At 43.5% G+C, this 17,380-nt stretch overlaps 1 protein-coding gene across 1 annotated transcript in view; it reads right to left on the reverse strand.

The window, feature by feature from the left end:
• The window catches only part of LOC117901102, a 59,810-nt gene extending 54,461 nt beyond the window's left edge, over positions 1-5,349 (reverse strand). Inside the window, exon 1 of the mRNA XM_034811731.1 lies at positions 5,326-5,349. The gene's annotated coding sequence lies outside the window, so the exon portion shown is untranslated. The remainder of the gene's footprint in view (positions 1-5,325) is intronic.
• Between the last annotated feature and the right edge of the window lie 12,031 nt (positions 5,350-17,380).

The raw sequence follows: 17,380 nt of genomic DNA on the forward strand, positions 1-17,380 counted from the left end.
ACTTATTGTTAATCCTCGGCGGCCTAATGTTCAAATGTTGGAAAATTGAGCCGACAGCACGGGGCTCGGGCGGGTAAAAAATGAGGCACAAACAAAAAGCTCGACAGAAAAAACGCAACTTTTGAGTGATGCTTGCTGTGCGATAAGCACCATCCGCTAACCAGATTCAGCCTCAAACGGAGACGGTGTCCTGGGAAAGGCTTTCGCCTGGGACACTGCACTGCACAGCTGTACAGCAAGAGCGGATTCTTGGCATATTAAAGCCCAAAAGTGTAGGGTGTAGGGTGTGGGCTCTCCCCCTCGACTGCCTTTATGCCGGGAACTTGTTTGGAATAAATTCTTCTTTATGTTGTTCTGCTTCCCATACCATGTTGTCTAGTGTTATTAGAGGAAGTGAATGGCGGCGAGTCTATGAGTTCGCGTGGGCTGGAGCATTGCCGTTCTCTGTGCGGATGGCTGGGGGGTCGGAGGTCAGTCCACGACAAGCGGCACAAAAGTTTGTTTGTTCATTTGATGGTAATTATTGTAAATGGCAGCAACGACGCAGGTGGAAGTGGAGTTTCGTCGGCACTTTGATAAAAATGAGCCAGCACTTGGTCCTTGGTCCATGGTTCGCGGTCCTCAGTTCTCGGTCCTCGCGGCACGGGAAAAGAAAAAGCCAAAAGCAGCAACAACATTAAAAGCGAAAGCGCTTTGGGCGCTGATTGAGCAACCAAATAAATGCGCCAAACTTTGACAATAGCTGATGTTGTTGATAATAGCATAAGGATGATGTTCCCAGCACCGGCTCCGGCTTGCCTTCCACTCCACCGAATCAGCAGGATGCTGATGATGCTCCCAATGATGATACTGGCAATGATAATGATGCTGCTGCTGCCCTTACCCTCTCTCTCTCTCTCTCTCCCTCTCTCCCTCTCTCTCTGCTGTTTATGGTATTCATGCTGCTCGTTACGTCGCGTCGCGCCGGCTGGCTAGGTGTGCTCTTTGGTGTCCTGTGCGCCCAGCGGCTAAAATGTGAAAAGTTGTCTCTACCAACTAGTTAATGGCATTTGTGTGTTCCGTCGCCGTGACGGGATTTCCCTGTCTACAGTGGTTTCATCCTCAACTACTCTCTCAATCTGCTGTGCCTTCAATTCTCAAGTAGATTTAAGTTAAATTCGTCTGGCGTATTTATAATTGTGAGCAACATTGAGCCTCTGCCCGTGCCCTAAAGCAAGCGAGAGCGACAGATCGAGAAAGCGATAAGGAAGGTGAAAGAGAGGCGAGATTCATGCACAGCCCGCGATTCGTACATATGTATGTACATATGTCAGCAATTGACCGAATAAATGCGTGTGTACATATGCGACGAGAGAAGAGGGCAGGCGGAACGAATTCCCCCTACCCTAGTGCAAGCGTCAGCGACTGATCGAGGAAGCAATAAGGAAGGTGAAAGAGAGAGAAAGACATGTCAACGTTTGACCGAATAAATGCGTGTGTACATATGCGACGAGAGAAGAGGGCAGGCGGACTGAATTCCCCCTGCCCTAATGCAAGCGACAGCGACAGATCGAATGAGCGAAGGGGAAGGCGAAAGAGAGGCGAGATTCAGGCATGCATAGCCTTTGCGATGAGAGCGCGCGAGAGAGCGACAGAAAGTACGCGAGATCGATAAAGACAGCAGCGGCCAGAACGAAAGGCGCGAGATAAAGAAACGAAAGAACGGGCAGCGTATACGACAAAAAATGTATGTGGCTTTACCGTTAGGCTGCACCAACATGATTGAGCTGATTTAGCGGATTTTGAATCGTATAATATTTGAAGACTTTGGGAGCGAATGAAATATTTGCACAGTACTAAAGCTGCAAAGATGATTTCCTTACCAACAATGGCCGGCAACTGAATGTTCAACAAGTTTAATTAGATTAGTTCGAGTAAATTGAAAATGCCTCCGCAATGTCTTAGGAGAATGTGTATGGGGGGAAAATGCAATAAAAGGACATAATTTAATAAGCAAACAAATTAATGGGACTGACCACACAAAACATACCTAGCCCACCTCCAGTCCACAGTCCTCAGTCTCCAGTCATAGTCTTGTCGTGTCCATCCAAGCAAATTGCCATTGATTGGACCCCCAGCATGCACATGAAAGAGCCGAAGAATGGGAGGAAATATTTTTCTAATTTTGCGAACATGCCTCGAGGAGAACACAAACAGACCTCAGAGTGGGGAGTGTGTAGTGTGTGTGTGTGTGTGTGTGGGTGGGCCTGGTCCATATGCAAAGTAAAGAGCTGGAAAATCATGTTAACATTTCACATTACAGCTGCGGGGAACGAGCCAATACCGAAGATGGAGCCAAGAACCGACCGACATCCAAACAGGAACTCATTCAATTTTCGTTGCAAAATAAGAGAATAAAGAAATCTTCTACTGGACATTATAATTTTATAAGAAAATTGCAACGTTCGTAGAGAGAGAGTGAGGATGTCCGGACAGCCGGAGCACTCCATCGTATTGAGAGTCATTGAGGCAGACTGTAGATGGACAGGCAAAGGTGGGACTACAACTAGCCAGTTTAAAGGGCAAAATGTCGTAATGGAAAATGGAAACTGGCGGCTCGGGTTGAGGTGCTACTCCTACTTCTGTGCTCTGCTGTGCTCCTGGTGTCAGTTTTATGGTTTTATATTTTCATTTCCGCTCCTCTCGCTCATAAATGGAATATACGACTTCCGCTTTAGTTTTTCAACTGCAATTTTTGGCTCTGTGGTCTGCGGACTTTGAAGGTGAAATGAAAGTTTTGCCAGCTATGAAAACGGTCATTGCATTGCAGTTAAACTAACGCCAACGCCAACCCCACACCCATCCCCAGGTCCCGCTTGACCAGTGTCAGCAGCCCCTTGGACAGCAGGTTGGCAGCAAAAAAGTCAGACACATCATTTTGGCTTAGCCCTAAATACTCCAGCGAAATGCGTGTGAGCCACGGGAATGTTACCTCTTTGTGTCTCTGTTTGTGTGTGTTTGTGTGTGTGTCTCTGCAGGTATCTTTTTGTGTGTGTGTTTTTCGCTTTTGGAGGGTTCGTTGCTGCTGCTGCTGCCGTTGTCCTCAGTGTGCATTGTCTGCATTCATTTTCCGAGCTATTGGTTTTTGTGAGGGTTTCTGTTCGCTTTTTGTAAGTTTTTTCTTGCTTTCTGGTGGTCAGACATGGAAACAAGTTGAGAAAATAAGCTGAAGTCTGGCTAGCAGGAAAGTTGAATGCGCTGTGGAAGGGAGGATATTCGTTATAATTAAGAAAGCAAGAAGTGGCCCGAAACATTCCATTTGAAACTACTAAAACTTTTCCTTGAATCATCTTTATTTATGATACAAATGTTGGATTTTCTATATGCTACTTGTATATGCTGTAGCGCACTTAGTAGTAATCTTTATGGCATAAAGTGCATATAGAAAATATATCCCACTGAAGCTCTAAGGTGAACGGCACTCTAAGACTCTAATGAGCAGCGCTTGGGTGGGTTTTAGTGCCAGTGATTTGTTGGCTTGCAACTGATTCCCGTATCCATTCACATGGAAATACACTTTAGATTCCCTATCAAAAAGTAGACAACAAACAGCGCAGAGTTAGCCCTAATTTATGGCGCGCTGATAAAAAGCTGCATAAATTATTGACTAATTAGCTGTCGGATAATCAAAACTGTTAGTCTACAACTAATTTGACATATTTGTGCAATTAATTCAATGCCGATAAAGGGATTTTTTCTGTTACAAATGTTTTTCATTCAAATAAAAGAGGAGTTCCGGCATGCTGCACTTTTTGTTACACTTTTGTCATCATTTTCTACGTTCGAAAGGACCTTCGGTAAGAGTAGCCACAAATATAATTAATGCACAATAATTAACTGGCATAATTTTAATTCGAGCTTTGGCTGGTTAAGGCTTTATCTCTGTTAATCTGTATTAAAAATGTGAATTAAATTAAATCCGATTTTTATTCGTTTCTAACTTGAGAGAAATGAAATCCTCAACCCTATTCAACTCTTAACAAAAGCAAGGGCAGAGGGCAAGTTTTTAATCTGATAAAAATAGCCAACAGCCAAGCACAAATTAAATGAAAACTTTTTTCTTTTGGGCCAAAACAAATATCGAACTGGCATCTAAAAGGGAAGAGAGAGCGAGTTTGGGTAGCAACAAAAATTGTATTAAATCAACACAAGTTCCTATCGGCCTTGGGTGTGGGGCCCGACGAAGTCTGCCATTGGACTCTGCGAATCAAAAGTGATAAATCTAAGCGGGACGTGTGCGTGTGTTTATATTGTATCCAACACTCCACACTTGCAGAAATTGCAAATCCAAAAGGACGTCAGTGCAAAGGCAAAGGCATCTAGCGCTGAGCTGCCGAAACTATAAATTTTATTTTCGTTGAGGGGCTGCCAATTTCAATGACACTTTAATTTAAATTCGCTCAAACGCAATTGCTGGCCACGCACCCAGTGACAATCAATGGCAGCCCCCTCACAGCTCCCCCCCGCAACCCAATCCGCACCACTGATGGGGAAAGTGGGTTTGGGTTTCCATTGAGCAAGTTGTCAAATTGTTTGAATTTATTTATTGACTTGGCGGGGCGGGGCGGCATTTGCATTCCATTCGCCGGACACTTTTGACTCTGTCTTCCTGTCTTCTGGCAAGACCAATGCCAGCGGCAGCGGCAGCGGCAGCGGCAGCGGATGTGTAAGCTCACGCTCTCCCAATTCCAGGCTCGAACTTGCCTTTTGGTCTGCATAATGAAAGGCGAAGTGCTGCAGCACATTCTCCCAGAGAAGGGGAAGACATTGGGCTCACAGTGGTTCAAAATGATATTTGTTGTGTGATGGGAAGTTGCAGTGCGGATTGCCGTAAATGCTTATTAGATGTGCTCTGCTCATGGCTGGATTTCCAATGGATCAGCGAGGATATCTTTAATAGCGATATCAATTTTCCAGAATTGTTTCCCTTGAATTTTTTCCCATTTGTCTTCACAAAAGTTCCACTGTGCGCAATTGAATGGCAAACGGAAAAGCGAACAGAGATACAAAAGGGTCAGGGGTGTCATACTATGATGTGTATCAGTGTCCGTGTGTGTGTGTGTGAACCTTTTAACTTTATCGCATGCAACACACACACACACGCACACGAACGAGTGTATATGCATGTGTGAGTTAAGTAAGACTGAATGTGTGTGTGTGTGTGTGTGTCACGCACGTCTCAGTTGGCCACAGCCCTTTGCTGGTGTTGGAGGCGACTTTCAGTTGACTATTTAATAAATCCCCAGTTTTGTGGTCAGCATACCAAATTAATGCGATTTACTTTACCCCCAAACCACACACACACACACACACACACACAGTAGAGAGAGAGAGAGAAAGTGTTGCCAATATAAAGAAAAGAAAGGAAAAATTCATTTAATTTATTCTAAAGATTAGCCATTCATTTCAATGTTTTGCCCCCAAAAAATGCCACAATGTTTTTGTGTGTCGATGGAGAATTGTTACGCCCTCTGGAGCATGGGGCAAGTGCGGAATTTAAATTTTCCCTCGCCAGTTAGCAGGTGGCACGAGTGTGGTCCGGAACAGAACCTGGCAAGTTCTTCCTGGCACGTGTTTGACTTATGCACAGGACAAGCAGCAGAGTTTCAACTTTGCCCAACACCGGGCTGCACAAACAAAAGGTTTTCAGGTGCTCCACCATAAGCGACTGGCTGATGTCCTACACCTAAGGTATGGTCTCTATTCAGGGTCTTTCATTTGCCTTTTTTATTCGTTGAAAAATCGTATACATTTTGCATCTTTCCTATGCTACATGAATGGCTTTTCTTTGCTTTTTTGTATGTCGTTAGAACGGCCCTTCACACCCAAACAACCCTCAGCCCTAATGCTCCCAGGGTATGGTAACAGTCTCGTACTTTGAATCTCAATGCACAATGGTCAAAAAGGAACAAAAACAAAAAGTTGTCCAAGTACAATGCCCACACCGGACACTAATGCCCAAGATCAGGTCGGGTCGGGTCGGGTCGGGTCAGGGAGCTGCGGACAGTTGTCTCAAATCCTGGCCCATATGCTAGCAAAAACACAGACGGGCACTGGGCACTCTCTGTGGACACTCGCAACACCCAGAAATTATGCTAATTCGTTGGAATTCTTTACACATTTATATTATTTATTGTTTTCCTTTCTTTCCTTGGAGCCCTGCTTTCTTTTCTATTTTGTTGGAGTTGAAAAGAAGTGTTCAAAAGTATTTAGAGTCTTGACAGTTTTTTCGTTTGTTTGCTGCGGGGGGGGAGACTTGCAAACTTTTTGTGACTTTCATTTATACTTTTGCTGAAGGGGAAATTATGGTTTGTTGATAACTGTGAAACAAGTCAGAGGGAACAACAGAGGCAAGTAAATAGCAAGAAATAGGGTTTAAAAATGGCCTTCAAATTGTTAATTCTAATTTAATTAACCAACCAGACGACTGTCAGTCTCGTGTGTCATATTTGTGATGGGGAAAAGCAATCTCATGTCTCAGCAGCTGACTGCTCATCAGGCTGCGGTCTGAGCACTCAACAAAGCTGTCCAACAGACAGACTTTGGACCTGGCCAAGACCAGACAGCCGCACAACGGACCAAGACAAATCAATTAAAATAATACACAGACACAGACGGAGGCAGATCAGCACGCAGCTTAGGCCAAAGTCCACTCCAGTCAAACTATTACATAATTAAATCACAGCAACGCACGCACACACACATATTCTTTGTCGTATGTGTGTGTGTGCACTCATAATAAATGGAGGATTATGTTAATCAAGCAGAAAAACAGACACGCACCCAGAAGCGAGACAGAGAGAAAGCCAAATAAATGAATGAATAAATGAAACATTTTATTAATGGTTTACTTCGTTCCCTTCTTCATCTCGTTGTCCCCAGAAGCGGAGAGAAAAGTTTTAAAAAATGCGCCCAGCATAGGAAGAAAAAAAGGCAGAAAAAGCAACAACAAAAAGTTATGCGCATTTAGCTTTGTTTTCGTTTGCTTAAATAATTCATTAAATTAAGTGTGCCGCACAATCAATCAAGTCGCATTCAGTTTTGTCGGCCAACGCAATGATAATGGAATCCAAAGATTTCCTTTTGATTTTCCGCTCATTATAACCCAAAAGTTTTTCTTCCCAACATTCCCTCTGCTTCTCCTCTCCTTTCCTGTTGGCCGAGGACAAACTTGCGCTTCTTTTCTCAAGCTGAAACATTTTTGTTGTGTGCTGCACTGCGGCCTTGGGCATCTTATTGTTACGCTCCAACATACGAGCAAGCTCCAGGCAATTATGGAGCAAAACTTCCACCAAATATACAGAAAACAAATCTTATAAATATTTACTGGCATTTTGTAACCTTTGGGCGAGTGTTGCCTTTACTCAAACAGCTCGCAGAGCTCTTGCGTGTGGGTCAAACCATATGCACTGCAGTTGAGCGAAAAAACTCCCAATTACACTTGAATATATTTATCCGAATATTTCTCGGAATATGCTTCGCTCTCTTCGCACACATTCTGCCACAGACACACCACGGATAACTCCAGGAAGACTCTCGTTTTGGTTGTCATGTCCTTGTCGTCTCGTAAGCAGTTGCAACTTATTGACGCAAGATTTCCCCTGACATTGACGTCTGTTGCAGCACAAACACAAACACAAGTGGGAGTGCCTGTATCTGTGAGTGCTGCTGGCGCAAAATTAAAGCCATGCGGACTTTATGGAATGAGAAAGACATTTTCGACATTCGAAATGTGAGAGTTTTGTATGAAGAATTATGCCAGTTCCCTTTAAGGTCAGGCTACCATACGTTCTGCTGATTCAACAACAGCAGAGGGATGGGAAGGTGTATCCAAAGCTGCAGCTAGAAGTACCTCCGAGTGGAAAAATACCCATTCCGAAAGTAGTTCCTTCATGTAATAAAGTGCGACTGGAAAGGCGAGCGCCGACGGCAGGAACGTAGTTTAAGTCCTTCATCACTGGGGGAAGTCATCTGGGGGGAAGCCAACAAATATGTGAAACAAATGTTTGCCTTGTGCAGCGGCAGCTTCTTCTCCTCCCCTTTACTTGCATTTTTAGCAACATTTTCACAAAAATAATGTGTACAACGGCCATTTTGGGGTGCCTTACTTTCGTTAAGCATCAAGTTTTGGTTTAGTTTATAAACGTTAACAAATAGTTGCCCATGGTCCATGGTCCAGGCTCGGTGATTTTTCAACAAACTTATTTACTGTGCAAATAGTTGCACTCGTTATAAAGTTAGTTACTCGAGTGCCAAATAAAATGCCATGCCCTGCCATGCACTGCTTTCCCTTCTCTGGCATTTTCGGGCGTTTTACGTACACTTTTTTCTCGTGTTGCTCGCTTCACTCTCATCTTTGTGCATTCTGTGTTCTGTTAAATGTTTTGCGACTTTGTGGCCTGTGCTGGCTTTGAGCGCAAAACAAACATATTTCTGCTGGAAGAAGGTTCTGCTTTGCGGCACATAATTTCTGTTTAATGAATTAATTTTTGTTGCAAAGAAAAGTGGCATCCATTCATTTGCAACACAGACTCGCAGAGAAGCGACACCTGAATAATTCCATGCTTCATCTTTGGCGATTAAATAGAATGAATGCACATGAAGGTGCTATCCTGGTGTTGAGGGGATTACGGGATTGAGGCACATCAGAATTGTTCCACTTTGTTGGCATCTGGAGAAGCTTCCACATCCATTCCTCAACCCCCAAAGCACTTTATATCGTGGCTCTTTCCTCCTTGGTATGCGGCAGTCGAGTTCAACTTTCCTTTCACCATTCGCACAGTGCGTCTCGCATATATTTTTTGTTGGCCTGCAGCATGCGATTGCCGCTGGCAAGGCTTTCAATTATTTAAGGTCTTTATAATCGAATAATTAAAAATGAAAAATTAACGCATGAAAAATGCATTCTCAACTCAAATTTACACTGCCTCTTGGTCGAATGGGTGGTGGTGGAGCGGCACTGCAGGATATGCCATCAGCACAAATTTTATTTCATTTTTCCTTATTTGCCTTTCTTTGGCAACGCTTTTTTCCGGCTCTTTGGTGTGCGCCTGTTGCCCAAACACTTTCAACTGGCACGCACAGACAGGCACATGGATGCACATGCAGTTCACGGGTAAAAATAATTGGAAGATATTTCGCATACTTTATGGTCAGCCAGACGGAGAACAGGACTACCGAATAGCCAGAGACGGAAACGGAGACGGAGCAGAGCTCAGCCGACTCGAGCCGAGCCGAGCCGTGGCGGACAGGCGTGTTTGGTCAGCCAGGATGCGGGACCCAAACACATTTAATGAAAGCTGCCTGAGTAATTAAATACATGAGGACACAAGTAGCCATATATACATACGCTCTCTTATAAATATTTTATATAAATATATTTTTAACGTATTTTCTGCTGAGTGCAAAAAGGAAAATAAATAAAGCGAATGCTTGTACTCCCTCTAGGAAAAGTTTTGAAGGCGATAAAAGGTATTCAAATATTTGTATAAATATGCATAAATGTGTGGGTTTATGTTTATTGTTTATGAGTAAAGGTTAATAAGTGATTAAATATGGTATAACGGTATAAGAACTAGATTTCTGCGTCGTTCGTCGTCTGGTTCTCGCACACAACCATGAAGAAACCATAAAGGAGGGCCCGTCGTCGGCAGCGTTCCTCGGGTCGTTTCCCTCTGAGCTCAGTGCTTCAGGCGCACACTCCATTGTCGTTTCACTCACACTAACAGCGAGAGCATTGTTACGTTTCCCTCAAAAAAGCCGACGGGTGCTCCTTTATAGTTGCTTCATGCACGGCGGTTTTACGGCGCTCTCTCGCCGATCGGTTGTCCGCTCGCGCTCAATTCGCTCGCCTTCGTTTTCTCTTTGCGTTTGCTCTCGCGTTTGGATTTCGCCGTGACGCGAATTCGCCCTTGCTCGTTTTGGTGTTTTGTCTAGCGATCGCAATTGGCAAAACCCATCCCACATAAATACACATTTTGTAGCGCTTGCGAGCAAATGTATGCCTCAAAAGAGTGGCTCTCCAATTTCAATATATCGAGATATAAACTACAAAATCTTTTCCCTCGTATGTTTCGCCTTCTTATAGAGCATAATGACTCCTCCAACACCCGCGTAAACACACACAAATACACTCCACTGGCCATTTCATTTTGTTTAAAGTACATTGACAAATGAGAATTATTTATGGCATGCAGAGAGGCTGGTGACAAGGATAAGAGATAACCGGATAGCCATCGCGGCACAACTTGCGATGTTCTCTGCCGACTTGTCCGCTCTTCCCCGTCACATTATTGGTTAGCCATTGGCGGGAGGTTTTAAATTAAGGCCCCTTTGCCCCGCCCTAACGCGTTAAAGAGTTCGACTTAATGAGCGCCAAAAAGGGAGCGAGTGAAAGTCGTGCTCATGGCCCAGACTCAAACTATTTGCGACTTTTTCCCATGCCTTTTGTTTGAAATTATTTGTGCCGGATACAAAACGAGAGGAGCGGAAGGACAGAAATGTAAAACTCGCCAGGCAGTGTCCGGCACAAAGGCATAAGAAAAATTCCAAACAAAACTTAATTACTTTGTGCGGAAAGGAGTGGAAAGGACAATGGACAATGGAGAATGGAGAATGGACACCGGGAAACAGTTACAGGAAGAGGAACAAATTGGCCAAATTTGCTTGACTTGCTGGCAAGTTTGCATTCGTACTCGCATTTTGCCCTTCTTCGCTTATATTAACTGAGCAAGGGTGACATTTTTCCTTGTTTTTCATTTGCTTTCTTTTTTTTTCTTACTTTTCAGTTACTTTAATGAGGGTTTAAGTATTATTTGCTCAAGGGTCGCCTTTGGCCCTTGTTTAACCGGGGCGACCTCTGCTGTTCCCCTCCTAAGTACGAATACCTTGTCGCCGTAATTTAAGCGGGGAGTGAAAATACAGGGTAAAAAAAGGGTTTCTGCCCTCGAATTGTGTGTAATAATTTTTAATTTTAATTTTTAGTTCGCTGCGGCCAGAACAGTTTTCGCTTTTTCTTATTTTTTTAGCCACTTAAGCGAGCGTTGGGTCAACGGTTGAGGCTTGGGGCAAGAAAAACAAAATGTGGATCCGAGATAACCAAATGAGATGTCAGGGGGGGTGGGAACTTATGACAAAAGCCCGAATCAGAGTCCGTTGTCATTTGCCAGATTAGGCCACGCATTTGTGGGACAATTACAATTGAAATTTAGTGGATTTTCTTGGAGGAAAATGTGAAAGAATCTCAGCCTAGCTGTAGACACTTTAAGCCTGAAATAATTCCTTGGGAAGTTCCACCTCTACAGATAACATTTTCGATGGGAAAGTAAAGCAATTGCCTTACGATAATTCGGTGAAACTCTGACGGTATTTGTGCCTATGTTTTTGGCACTGTAAGGTTTTTTCCTTCATTTACAGCCCCTTGTCGTGCCTTCAATCAGTCACATGGAATCAATCTACTGTCCAGTGCCCGGACAACTTTCCCCAACGTTTAATTTCCCCCCAAAGAATCTGTAGGAAAGATGAAAGCCAACTGCTGTCGAGAATGTTATTCTATCAGCTCGGAGAATCTCTTTAATTTGTGTACGGAAATGAAGGGCTTCAATCAGTCGGCGTATTGTAATTTTGTGTTCGTTCCACGAACGTCAGTTCATTCACGCGGCCCGTTCTCGCCTTAATTTGATTGACTGTTTCTTTCAGCATAAATCACTCTGGGACCCTGTCAGACGCATTGGTCCATCGATTATTTGCACAATCTTCTGACTTGGTGAAACATTTCGATGCGAAAAGCCGCTCTCCACGGACACCCTCTCCGCGTAATTATCATTATGATGAGATGCGGAATAATTTGCCAACAAGTGCACAAAAGGACCAAAAGATTGTTTGACATTGCCGGACATGACGACAGCGACAGAGAGTGAAACCGAGCACAGGGCGATGCATAAAAGTAAATTCCATTTTTATTAATTGTCCGCTTTCTTGTTTGTCCTCGAATCGGAGTCCTTGGAGCCGCGCCATTGCATTGCACTTGACTGATGAGGCCCACAGTGCGGCTGGAGGAGAGGCTGCAGTGCCGCCGCCACGACTGCAATGGCCGTGTCGAGTGGCGACCATTGAAACACTATCGAGTGTCGGTGGTCCTGTTGATTCCGAGGGCTTGCCAATTGCTCTGGCCAGCACGCTGGTGTTGTCCCGGCCCTCGTTTCTCGATTCTTTCAATAATTTGTGTGCTTTAATGAGGCGGTGAAGGGAGGAGCCGCTTCTGGCAGCATAAAAATAATTTTAAATCAGCTGCATATTTACCCAAAGCCTTATTTGATTTTAATTGATTTTTTTCGCCAATGATATTTGCTTTTAATTTGCCAGCGCCGCAGCACAGATACACCCAGCAAACCCAGCACCCGAAGCCGGTCCTGATTGAAGTCGCAGCGGCTCGGCATGCACGTATTTGCCCATAATTCGACTGTTTGATCTGACACACACACACACACATAAATACTCCTGTGTGTGTGTGGGTATTTTAATTTTATTTGCTTTTTAAACGAAGCATCATTGGCCCAGGGCGAGTACAACTGATTGTGTCTCCGCCCCCGGGCATTCACAATCAGCTGGCTCTGGCTCTGGCTCTGGCTCTGGGTAGTTGCAATACATCAGCCCCCATCGGGGCACCACCATCCAGCCCTTATGCCCAAAAAGAAAACGCCAATCACAACCCCAACAAAAATTAACCTCAATGCAAGTTATGCGTGCGCCGGCAGCGTATAAATAAGAAACGAAATATCCACAAAAAAATACAAACTGAGAATTTCCATATACTTTTAATGGCGAATTATGAAATACACTGTAAGAAAAGTTGCATGAAAACAGAACGGAAAAATGCAACAAATATTTAAGCTTTTATTTTAAGTGTTTCATCTTTATCATCCCTTCAACGACTGTCTCCAAATGAACCATTTTTAATTGTTTATAAATATTTATTCTAATGCAAATTAAAGAGCACTTTGATTTCCCTTAAAGCTATTCCAACCTTTGTCACAACCTCCATGGCATAACCGCAATATACCCACACAAAAGCAAAATGTGTGTAACCAACAAAAAAAATAAAAGAAAATTTTATTTACTTTGTTTTGCTCTGCTCGCCCCGAGCTACTTAAGTTCTTGGCTTTTCCTCTGATTTCCCAGACTTGTTGTTGCTGCCTGCTGCCTGCTGCCTGTGTATCATAAAATATTTGCGTTATTATGCTAGTAATTTTTCCATTTTGGTTCTCCCCTTCGGTGAGGCTGTTGTTCCCGTTGTTGGATAGTTGGCGTTGGGGTTTTCAGCAGCTCAGTAGCTCATTTTTATTTCACCATGGCCCCGGGGTCGGGTATGACAAAGTCAGGGCTTGCATGTGAGCGGCAAGACGGTGTGGCATGAGTTCCACTGCCATCAGCCAGCCAGTATCTTGTCATACTCGTAAAATGTCAAGTATTCGCCACAAATACAAGAGCAGCAGCCCGAGAGAGGCTGCTGATAAAACTAAATCAAGCACAGCCAGCATCCCTCTGGGTTCCTGTTTTCTGCGAAATTTACAAACTTGTAGTTGAAGCAAAATGTTCAAAATAAAAAATCAGACATCTGCCAACTTACCTGGGAGTTGGAGCCAATTACCAGGGCTTCACAGAATTTGCCTAAGCTCACAAATCGGATGAGAAACTACATAGAAATGGGTAGCCCCAGGATACCAAAACCGAGGGCCATTTTAATGACCTTCAACTTTGACAAGAAGGCATAAATGGGCCAACAATTGGGGCGTTAACGGAAATTGGCTTAAAAAGCTATAAAAATAGCTTCACAGCATCGCAGAGAGAGGAGTGGAGAGGCGAGCTGCAGCACATTTATTGGTAAATAAAGTTTCGTTTAAGGTATAAAAGTTAATAATAAATTGAAACAATGAAGCAAATTTTCTTGATCTCAGCAGACGAGCAGCCCCAGACTGGCGAGAGCTGCACGTTGGGCAACAAAAGTTCACTTTTTATGGCCGGCAATAAAATTGGGTAATTGGCCCAGAAGGCATATCAAGTAGGCGCCCAAAAAGGGAGTGGATTTAATTAAACTCCAGAATGCAATCTGTTGATTAAGAGCCTACCTTGAGTAGATTTTATGGGAATTATAAGTTGTAATCTCTGCATTATGGGAGGATTGATTCGAGTGTTCTCTGTTGAAAATTGATTTACATTTTTGTTAGTTTCCTTTCACTTTCCTTTTCCACCTTTTCATAATTTCCACATTCTTTTTCCTTGAAAAGAGTTCAGGTTACGTTTTAATTAGCTCTCTTTTGGCCGCATGCCTTGAAGGCTTACGTACACGTACCAGAAAATAAAATAAAATGTAATGTTGAAAAGATTTCTAAGAATATCAGACATAATGAAATATTAATAAGGTTTGCCAATTAAGAGGCCACGCGAATAACGTCTATTCATGTCGCCAAATTATCCCATAAAGTGAAAAAGGTAAAAACTCAACAGAAATGGGCCTGGGGATAGATTGGTGTGTGTGTGGGTTGGCAATGGGAACGGTGGGGCTAAGTGGCAAAGGACATTTGCCCCGTAATAGATGACAATCTTGGGCGTGTGTCGTGATTGTTATGCTCGACTGGCAGCCCAGCCCAGCTCGATGCTGAGGCAGTGGCAGTGGCAGTGCGCATGTGACATAATTGAAAGCGACATGGCAGCCATGTATGAAGATGTCTGGCCCTCCCTGCCCGCTCACAGGTGTGTCTCCAGCTCCATCTCCAGCTCCATCTCCAGCTCAGGTGACTGTCTGTCTGTCTGTCTGTCGCCCCCTTCCAATAGAAGATTATAATGTACGCATTGCTTAATTTGAATGGTGCGTGCTGGGCCCGCCTCTGCTCCAGACTCCCCTGCCAGTGCCCTCTTGTCATAGGTTGGTAAATGAAATTAACGGCAGCTGACGCTGCTCCGCCTCATAGATGCCACTGCCACTGCCACTGCTGCTGCTGTGCAGTGGGTCAGAGATAACAAGGCACTCATGTTTTAAAAATTAAGCGCAAATAAGAAAATTTGCATAAATAAGCGACGCTAATAGGATTTCCTTTGTAATTATCAAAAACGCACAAACGAAATAAATATAAAAAATGGTGAAAAACAAATTAAAGAATGGCCCCAGCCGCGTCAGGCCTCAGCGACCATTTACCCCTCGTTTGCGGTAAGGAAAATGTATAAAAAATTCGCCGATTTACACACATGTTGGCACCTGTTTTTTTTCCAAGCGTTTTTCTGTTTTGACGCCTGGTCTTGTTTTGTGGGAAATTTATTGGCCTGCTCGCCAAAATCGATTTCGCATTACTCACGTACATCAATGCAGTTGCTAATTTGCTTAAAAGCATAATTAACACAGCTCCCACTTCAGACACAGACGCGCGGACACACAAACACAGAATGCTCGCCATTTTATAGGTGCACGTGAGTCGTAAAAAATGCGCCAACATGCGAGCTGCAAAGAGCGCAGAAAAAACAACTGTAAATCAGGGCTCGGAGCAGCGCGGCCAACACAAAAAACAACGGCCGCAATCACACACACACGTCGTATACGTAATGGAATTTTCGTATGTTTTGTTCGCCTGTTTTGCGGCAACAAAAAAAAAATAGAACTACAACTGGCGTGTGGCAGAGATTGGCAGGGAATGTACCTGATTCTCTCACAGACACATTAATAATTTGCTGCAATAATTTGATTATTATTTGATGGGTTAAGTGTGAGGCTTGCAAAAAATGTTCTTGCGAATATATTTTAAAATCTATACACTGATGAAGTCCCGCAATTAATTGGCTTCATTTTAATACGATTTAATAATTCACAACTTCTTTCTTGTGTTATTTCCTGAGTACCATTTCCGGGTCATAAATTAACAAAAACTTTGGGACTTCGCCTGGGGTTGAACAATACAATTTTACATTTTAATAGCAGACATTACTTTAAAAACCCCTCAACTTTGCGACTGACTTCCGTCCCCAAGGGCGAACCCAAAAGGGTTTCTCTCTCCCTCCTGTCACAATTTCTTTTGTGGACCAATTAAAAGTGATTAGTTTCATATTGCGCGGCGGTTATACAATTCTTATTTATCCGGCAAAGCGTGCAAGCCTTTTTGTAAATTCTGTGGCAATTAATTAGCCCCTCCATTGCTGCTCTTTTGGAACTGCACGTAAGCGTTTACCTATAATTTTATGACTTTACGATGAGAGCACGGGGGGGCAGGAGCACATGGTAATGTGAGGCGGGCTGGGCTTTGGCTGTGAGCAAAGTTTTTGTTGGGGCCAAAAAACTTTTCTAATTATAATCTACATAACTTAAATTTGCAAATGAGACGCGAGGGCAAAGGCACACAAAGTTTATCGCTGCCAAGGCATGTGAAATTAAATTATGTCTGTGTCGTTGACTGTATCTGCGCCTGTGTCTGGGTCTGGCCTCACACATACTCGCATGTGAAAACAATAAAAAAAACAGCTGTTGAAATGAAAAGTAAATACTGAAAATGCGCACCATACAGAAACAGAAACAGAAACAAAATTCAGCACTCACATTGAAAACTTCAACATTCTAATGGAAAATGTTGCAGCATTTTATTGATTGCTTCATTTAAATGTGCGCACACACACACACATACGCTGTAATATATGTACAAGTGTGGGTGTGTTTTAGGCATTTTTTCTAGGCTCCAGGACTGGCTCCGAAATTTCTGCGCTTATTTTGAAAAATCATCTAATCTTCGCTAGACTTCATATTTTTCTTCACGCTAAGCTGCCTGCCAGCTGAATGTGTGCAGGACTTTGAAGGAGGTTCCAAGAAAGGAAAACGCCAAATATTGGAAAACATTTTCAGGTTTTTATTACCCATAGTTAAGGGAATTTTTGCTGTCTCTACAATGGATGAAGATTTAGGTTTAAGGAGATTTTGGAATGCTTTGCAATCAGGCATGAACAAGTTCCAATTATTTAAGTGTTATACCAGAGAAATGGCATTTGGAGACACCAAACTGCCTCTGTGCGGTTGAGGGCGCTGCGAGTCCTAGGCCCGTACACCCTGGGGCATATTTTAGAGGCTCATGTGACAAATTGCCTAAGCACGTGTATCGCATGCTCATTTCTTGAATATGCGGGGCTACTCTCTCTGGTTGGTATCTTTTAGTTGTGTCACAGAGAGATGGCTGACAAATCCAATTCATTTCTTGCCGCCTTACGTGGCGTATACGTAATGTGGCGGCAACTAAAGGTAATGGCATGGCTTCTACCTGCCTAGTGTCTGATTTGAGGCATCAACATGCATAATGTATTCTGCATAGAC

The sequence above is a fragment of the Drosophila subobscura genome, chromosome U (genome assembly GCF_008121235.1).
Source record: "Drosophila subobscura isolate 14011-0131.10 chromosome U, UCBerk_Dsub_1.0, whole genome shotgun sequence".
Classification (NCBI taxonomy): Eukaryota; Metazoa; Arthropoda; class Insecta; order Diptera; family Drosophilidae; genus Drosophila; species Drosophila subobscura.